This window comes from Sorex araneus, chromosome 3 (genome assembly GCF_027595985.1).
Source record: "Sorex araneus isolate mSorAra2 chromosome 3, mSorAra2.pri, whole genome shotgun sequence".
NCBI lineage: Eukaryota > Metazoa > Chordata > Mammalia > Eulipotyphla > Soricidae > Sorex > Sorex araneus.
Window position 1 is genome coordinate 50227256 of NC_073304.1, and position 8049 is coordinate 50235304.

Below are 8049 nucleotides of genomic sequence, written 5' to 3' on the forward strand. Positions count from 1 at the left end.
ATTTTGTTGAGTGAAGTAAGGCAGGGGAAGAAAGGAAAAGCACTGGATAATCTCAGGAAAACCAAACAAAGGAACTAGACCCTATCAGTTTTAGTAAACCCTGGGAATAGAACTGAGACCAGATTAGGTTGGATAGTCAGAGTGGATGAAGCTGATGAGGTGGACTGGAGTTGACACAAGCAGGGGTATGGGTATGGGTCTTGGGAACTTTGTTGATGGTGTGGTAACATCACTATGTACACTAAGATCATCAATTTCAACACTATTCTATACACATAATTTAAATGCAAAGAAATTAAAAAATATTGTTGAATAAGGGTCAATAAGGGATATGACATGTGTTGAATTAAAAGAGATGAAGAGAAGTGAGGTGTGAGAGTCATGGAGGAGGCGATGGCTGTGAGGAGCCTGTCCTAAGTCTCTAGCTAAGTGTCCCACCATCACTACATTTATACTTCCATCTTTTCTCAGAGGAAGTTATGTCACCTATCTCCAGTGCTTATATGAGGGAAAATGAGACATAAGGAGAGGCAAAAGGCAGATTGATGTTTCATTTGAGATGTTTTCTAAAATCTGCCTCAAGTGTTAAAGGACTTACTCTGTAGCTCCTAATTTTACAACAGTGATTCTGTTAGTTCATAATGTGAAAGTCTGGAAAAATTTTATTTCTTAACATGGTCACTAGTTTTTAGTTTTTTTAATCTGTAAATTCTATCTATCTATCTATCTATCTATCTATCTATCTATCTATCTATCTATCTATCTATCTATCATCTATCATCTATCTGCCTATATATCTATCATCTATCTGCCTATCTGCCTATCCATCTATCTATCTGCCTATCTGCCTATCTATCTATCTATCTATCTATCATCTATCTATCTGCCTATCTGCCTATCTATCTATCTATCTACCTACCTATCTACCTATCTATCAATCTATCTATCTATCTATCTATCTATCTATCTATCTATCTATCTATCTATCTATGTATCATCTATCATTTATCTATCTATCTCTTTGGGTTATACCTGGCAATACTCAGAGGTTATTCTGGCTCTGTACTCAGGAATTAGTCCTAGAGGTGCTCAGGGGACCATGTGGGATGCCAGGATAAAATCTGGGTCAGCCACATTCAAGGCAAGTGCTCTACCTGCTATGTACTATCATTCTTGTCCCTTAACCTATTTATTTTTGAGATGTTCACAGGTCTCCCTGTGCATGCTCATAAGGCGCTCTCTTGATTTCTTTTCATCACCCTGGAGTTGTTACCCACCTGGCGCATGATGCTCCTCATTGAGATTTTGGGGAAAGAGGAATCACCTAGCTCTAGGCAGCCCCAACTTAGCAGAGCCTCTGAGTCACTTCTGCAGGGAGTTGACCTCAAGAACACAAACTATTTTTCTCAGAGGTAAAGGGAAGGTGGAGTAAGGAGGCCAAGCATGTGTCATCCTGTGACTCTCTATAAGTTGTCCTGAAGCTAGTTTCTCCCCACTTTCTGTACTAGGCTGGAGCTAGCTTGCACTTGCAGCTTTTCCACGAGATAGGGCAGCCAGGGCAGGCTCAGACAGCCTGGCTTCAGATCCATGAGCTGCAGGCAGCTGCAGACAATCTGTTCCATAGGACTCCTACTGTCAGATTCTCCCACGGGGGCAGGATGGGAGCACAGGAACTGAAGATGTTCTTACCAAAGCTGGTCTTGCAGTGTTTCTGGAAATCCAGTTGGAAAATTTCCCAAAGGGGTGAACTGTGCAGGGTTGTATATGTTTTCTCAGGTGGGACAGATTCATCTCTTCCCCTCCCCTCCCCTCCCCTCCCCTCCCCTCCCCTCCCCTCCCCTCCCCTCCCCTCCCCTGCCCTCCCCTCCCCTCCCCTCCCCTCCCCTGTCCTCTCCTCCCCTCTCCTCTCCTCTCCTCTCCTCTCCTCTCCTCTCCTCTCCTCTCCTCTCCTCTCCTCTCCTCTCCTCTCCTCTCCTCTCCTCTCCTCTCCTCTCCTCTCCTCTCCTCTCCTCTCCTCTCCTCTCCTCTCCTCTCCTCTCCTCTCCTCTCCTCTCCTCTCCTCTCCTCTCCTCTCCTCTCCTCTCCTCTCCTCTCCTCTCCTCTCCTCTCCTCTCCTCTCCTCGTCATCAGATATGCAAGACAATTGCTCTGCTTCTGAGTTGCATCCCAGGGCCCCTCAGGAGGAATCATTGTGATACTGTGCTTTGCTGCTACTTTTGCTTCTCTCCAAGCTCTAACTTCATGGGCTTTGGTTCTGTGGCCATAGACTCTCAAAGGACTGACCCAATATTTCTGCTATATTCATAGTGAGTCATCGTCAGGCACCACCCACATTGTTAGTGATAGAAACTAGTAGCTACCTGTTGAATAATTGAAATAATAGTGAATGACACACACTATTCATGGGTACTTCTTAGAAAATGTTGTTAGAGAACAGTGAAAAGTTGGTCAGGGAAAAAGAAAACCAAGAAAATATGCAAATGAGATGAACTTTGGCTTAGTTTCAAGAACTCTGGAATTAAAAAAGAAGATAAAGTTAAAGAGATAGTAGAGAGGTAAGGCATGTGCCTTGCATGTGGCCAACCCATTCACCATATGGTTCTCTGAGCACTGCTAGGTATGATCCCTGAGTGCAGTAAGGAGTAAGCCCTGACCACTGCTGCATGTGTCCCACACCAATAAAAAAAGGAAGAAAAGAAGAAAAAGAAGAGAACTTGAGATAGCATTGATCACACCTCAGTTTATCCTGATCAAGGATGAGATCACTGAGTAACTTATACCCCCTGGTCATTCAACATTAAAAGCTGCTTTTCGGGAATGGATTTCCATGCTCTGTGCTTTGCTCCTGCAGCCAAGGGCAACCTGCTGAGAGTCAGGTGATGACTGTGCTTGTGTACTAGGGTTTTGAATGCACAGAAACCTGGCTACTTAATGTAGCCCATGAACCAGAAACATTGGAACCACTTGGGAGTGTCTTTGAAGTGCAGGGCTCCATGCCCAAATCTGGAGGTATGAAGCCATAAGCTACAATATAGCAAGATCAATTCTACTGGTGATTTTTCAGCTGCACAATAAAATTTGAGAAGTGCTCTGGTAAAGGCATGGGAGATATTTGGTAGAGCCTGGACATCTTCTGTTTGTTATCCTTTTACTTTGTTCTTTTATATCCCACATGTAAGAGAGATCATTCAGTATAATCTTATCCTTGAATTGCTATTACAGGAAACCAGTGTATTGGCATTTAGGTTATATGCAGTGCATTATGGTAGCATGGTCCTAGAAAGCAAGGTTTAGTATTTTAGAAGAATTCAGAGAGCAAGTTTTCCTTGTGCAAAATAAAACTATATGAAAACTTACCCATTAAATCCTCATAATAGCCATGAGGTAGATGCTTTAATAATCACCACTTTTATTTTACTGATGGGAAAATAAAAATAGAGAGGAGTGACTGTTCTAGTTACCTAATTTAGGTATTCAGACCTCAGACTCTGGAACTTGGTCATTATTCTATATGCCTCTTAGCAGTGGTGATGATGGTGGTGGCATTAATGTCTAGTATAAGTATGAGTGACCTTAACTGCACAGAATCGGTCTTGAATTTTTACTTTATATTCCCTCCAGATGGTTTCATTTCAAGAGACATTGCTTTACCTTTAAATGTCAAAAGTTTCTGAGATGGAAAATCATTTATGACCAAGATTGCATTAATGCAGTTGATGCTGGGGTCTCTGTGTCTGATGGGGGTTCAGGTTCAGGTGATTGTAATGTGGGCAACCATGACCTGACCCAGAGCCTTGGAGGCTCCCAGGGAAGCTGGGCTTGAGAGAAGTGTGAGAACTTGCGAAGAGTCCTAGAGGCGAGCTCCCTCGCTCACACCCCCCTTTCATAGATCCAACTCTTTGTGTGCTAATGTAGATCTTTGAAACCCCACGGGAGACACTCCCTGAGTGTATAGTCATGAGAAATTTGTACAAGCTGGCTTGCAGCTGCCTGTGTGGCTGAGTCTTACATAGGATTCAGAAGGTGTCGGGATTTAAATACTTCTGCTCATGCTCAAGGCATGGAGAGGGGAACCTCTTCTGTCATCTTGGATTAATTAAGGGTGGCTAGAGAGGACTTTCTTTTAAAAGTGCTGTGAATATCTTAGGGATTTTTGAAGTAGGCAGCTCATTTGCAGCAGAAGGAAGAAGGATTTCATTCCATTGAGGAAATAGGCAGGGAGATGAAGAGCAGTGGTGACTTTTAATTTCACTTTAAGGAGATTATGGAAAGCAATATGGTAATGATTCCTGAGAGGCAGCAGTGAGCCAGCAGACGTGTTGTTAATGTCAGGGACTTTGGCTTATATTTAAATCTTATTATTTGACTCTTTTTCCATGGCTGAGAGTATGTGAAGTATATTCTGTCGCGTCCACGCAGGGAATGGAATTTTTGGATGGAACTTTTCAGCTCTTGGGGTTCTTCTGGAGCAGAAACTGGAGTGCATTTCTTCATAAACATTTTTAGAGCACTTGAAAGTCTCAGTGGGATTTCGTTTTTGGTCTTGAGGCCCTCCCAATGCAGGCTTGTTTGCATGCTAACTCGATAGTATTTTATTTCAAGGAGGCTTTTTTTTTTCCTTTTTGGGTTACAACCGGCGATGCTCAGGGGTTACTCTTGGCTCTGCACTCAGGAATTACTCCTGGTGGTGCTTGGTGCTCAGGGGACCATATGGGATGCTGGGAATAGAATCTGGGTCAGCCGCATGCAAGGCAAACACCCTACCCGCTGTGCCATCACTCTAGCCCCTCAAGGTGGCTTTTTACTGCTAGGTGGAAGGTTCATAGTTTTGGTGAAATTCTGTTTTACTTTCCCCTTATGCTGCAATGTTTTCTTCAGATTATTGAAAGTCCTGAGGATGCTTCTAAATTTCCATTTGAATATGGAGAGATTGCCTGGCCTTTTAGTTTCCTGTCAGATAAAGTAGAGGAAAATAGGGCTTTGACTTTACAGTGGTTTTCTTTCCCTAAGGACTTATTTGGGAAGGATATTGCTCATAGTTCTCCTCAAGTCCTAAGCTGTTTGTTGAAGGATAATGCAGTGAATTCATGGAAACCTGGGGATTGACTCTACATGCATTTTCTCACAGTGAATTTCATTTTCCATTCATTGGGAGAGATGTGATGGAACCAACATCTAGGCTCTGGGGCCTCTTGGTTGTGACATTTCCATATTTTATTTCCCATATTACTGAAAGTCTAACAGGAAAACAGAAATTAAATATTTTAAACAATAGTGAATTTCATATAAGGAGTTTGTTATTATCACTAGTGAAGTAGAGGACAGTAAATATTCCAGACAACAAACTAAGCGGTCCCTATCTGGAGGAACTAAGGGAGAATGTGCGATTATTGGAACCTGTAAGTTGGATTCACCCAGCACTGTCTGTCCAGCATGAAATGGAACCCTGGAAGAAGCAAAGTACCTGTTGGCCTACCTAAGAAAGGAAGAAAGTTGCTATTTTTTCTGATTGTCTTTAGTCTCCTCTTGATTAAATCCTGCTGGAAGTCAGTTGATGAGGGAATGTAAGGAACAGCCTGCATAGATTGTCTCTCTGCCTGAGAATTGGGAAAGGTTTGGAAATATTGAAGAGCAAAGGGGCCCAGGGATGGCTTGCCAGGGGCATACATTGACATTCGTTTCACCTATAGGATCTCTTCAAAGTCCCTGAATAGTTCCAGTCCTCTGGATTTGGGGCCATATGATTGTATGCGTTTGGGGCCCTACTCTCCAAGTCTGTGTGTGATTTCACTAGTTGCTCATTTTCAGATATTGCAGAGTCTGTCACCTCCTTGGTTACTGTTTTTGGTCTTCATGTTCTAGTTCCAATTTAATCTTGTTTTCCATGCTGCCTCCACATCTTTCTGCTAAATCTCACCATACATTTCCTACTAACTCAGATTTGATCTGCCAATCTGCCGAGGTTTCATTTTCATCCCAACTAATTTGGCCCTGATTTTCCTCTGCACTCCCTCAGCCCCTCCTTGATCATTAGGAATCATTTTCTTTGATAAGGTAATTGAGATGCTGGGTATAATTTATCAACTAACATGGCTATATAAGGATGTCATATTAATAAAGACACAGTGGTAAGGCTGTGATTCCAGTTCCTGTTAAATACAAACTCATCCATGGCACTGACACTGACTGGCAGTAAACTACCATTCATTAAACTCACCAAGCTTATATTATTCTCTGTAGAGACAGCTGGAAAATTATCCTTGGGTGCCACAACACTAATTTTAATTTTAAAGAAATGAGCCATGAACTGCTGAAAATAATAATTCTCAATGATGACACCTGAGAGGCTGTTGTGGATATCAACCAATAATATATTAAGTTTTTCTCTGGTTTCTAAGCTACAGAAATCCTCTTGCTAGTTAGACAAGAATGTGTTAAGGTATGGCTCATACAGTTGTATACACAAAGGTTTTTAAAATTTTTTTTAAATGACTGCTCACTTTGGTGAATAGTTTCCTGTTCATCCTTTTTAGAAAGGAGTCTTCAACTTGCAATTGTAGGGAGTTGAACAGGTATCTGTCTTTCTGATTAGCATGTTACAATAACATTGTTGATATTCTTGTTTTAGGAGAACCAAATTTTTTTTTAAATTTTTTAAAAAAGTTTATTGAATCACTGTGAGATAGTTACAAGCTTTCATGTTTGGGTTACAATCTCACAATGATCAAACACCCATCCCTCCATCAGTGCACATTCCCCACCACTTATGTCCCGGGTACACTCCCCCTTTCCCACCATCCCCCTGCCTCTATGGCAGACAATATTCCCCATACTCTCTCTCTACTTTTGGGCATTATAGCTTGTAACACAGACACTGAGAGGTCATCATGTTTGGTCCATTATCTACTTTTGGCATGCATCTCTCATCCCAACTGGAGAACCATATTTTAAAAAATGCCATTTCTGGGGCCATAGTGATACTACAGTAGGTAGGACAATTACCTTATTGTGACCAACATGGGTTTTATCTCTGACACTCCATATGGTCCCTCAAATCCCATCAGGTGTGATTTTTGTGTGTTGAACCAGGATTAAATCTTGAGCACTTCTGGGTGTGCCCCCAACCCCCAATCCTATTTGTATTTATAAAACTGTGTTTTATGGGGGGCTGATTTGAACAATTATAATCTCTGAGCCTGGAAGAATCTGTTTTGTGAACAGTGTATAATTCTATGATGTATGTCTCCCAGTGTAGACAATTCTATTCTCTGAAATGGTTTGAGATATGAAAGCAAGAGAAAAATCACTTATGAGCACTAAAGAAAATGAGTTAGCATTTATTTGCTTATTAGGCCACACCTGGCTGTTCTCAGGGCTTACATCTGGTGTCTGCTCAGGGTTTACTCCTGCAGCGCTTGGGGACCATATATCATGCTGGAGATTGAACCTGGGTCAGCCATGTAAGAGGCAAACACCTTACCTATCCCTCTGGATTTGGTATTATATTTTAATTTCAACTTGTAATTACCATCATAAACCATTTGTTTCTTTGTTTATACATTTTATTCATTTTTTTGGTTCTTTTTAGACTAATTGGTTGGAGCGGTTTCTTCAAATTTCTTCATAGTGAGAATCCTGCTTCCAATTCTTAACTCCCTGTTTGATTGCACTGGAAAGCAAATGATGGATCTTATGCAAGCTCTGAACAGTTTAGATATGGTCCTGAACAGTTTCAGTTTTGGTATGCACAGCATAGCTGCCTCAGAGTCAAGGGGGTTGAAAATCCAATAATCCAGTTTTCTAGGGGAAAGGAGATGAGGATGCAGTTGCATATTCTCCTAAAATTAAAACTGCTTTTTTGGGGGGAGTGTATTTTGGAAGCAAAATCCTTGGGACTAACAGTTGGACCACCAAGGTAATTTATTTCTCTTTACAAAGATCTGGTGGTTTAATCAGAATCAAGTGACCACTGGAGTCTTGAACAAGTTTGGTAACAAGTTCTGCTTTGAAACCAGGGCATTGCTTGTCCTGCCTGCCTGCCTGCAAGGT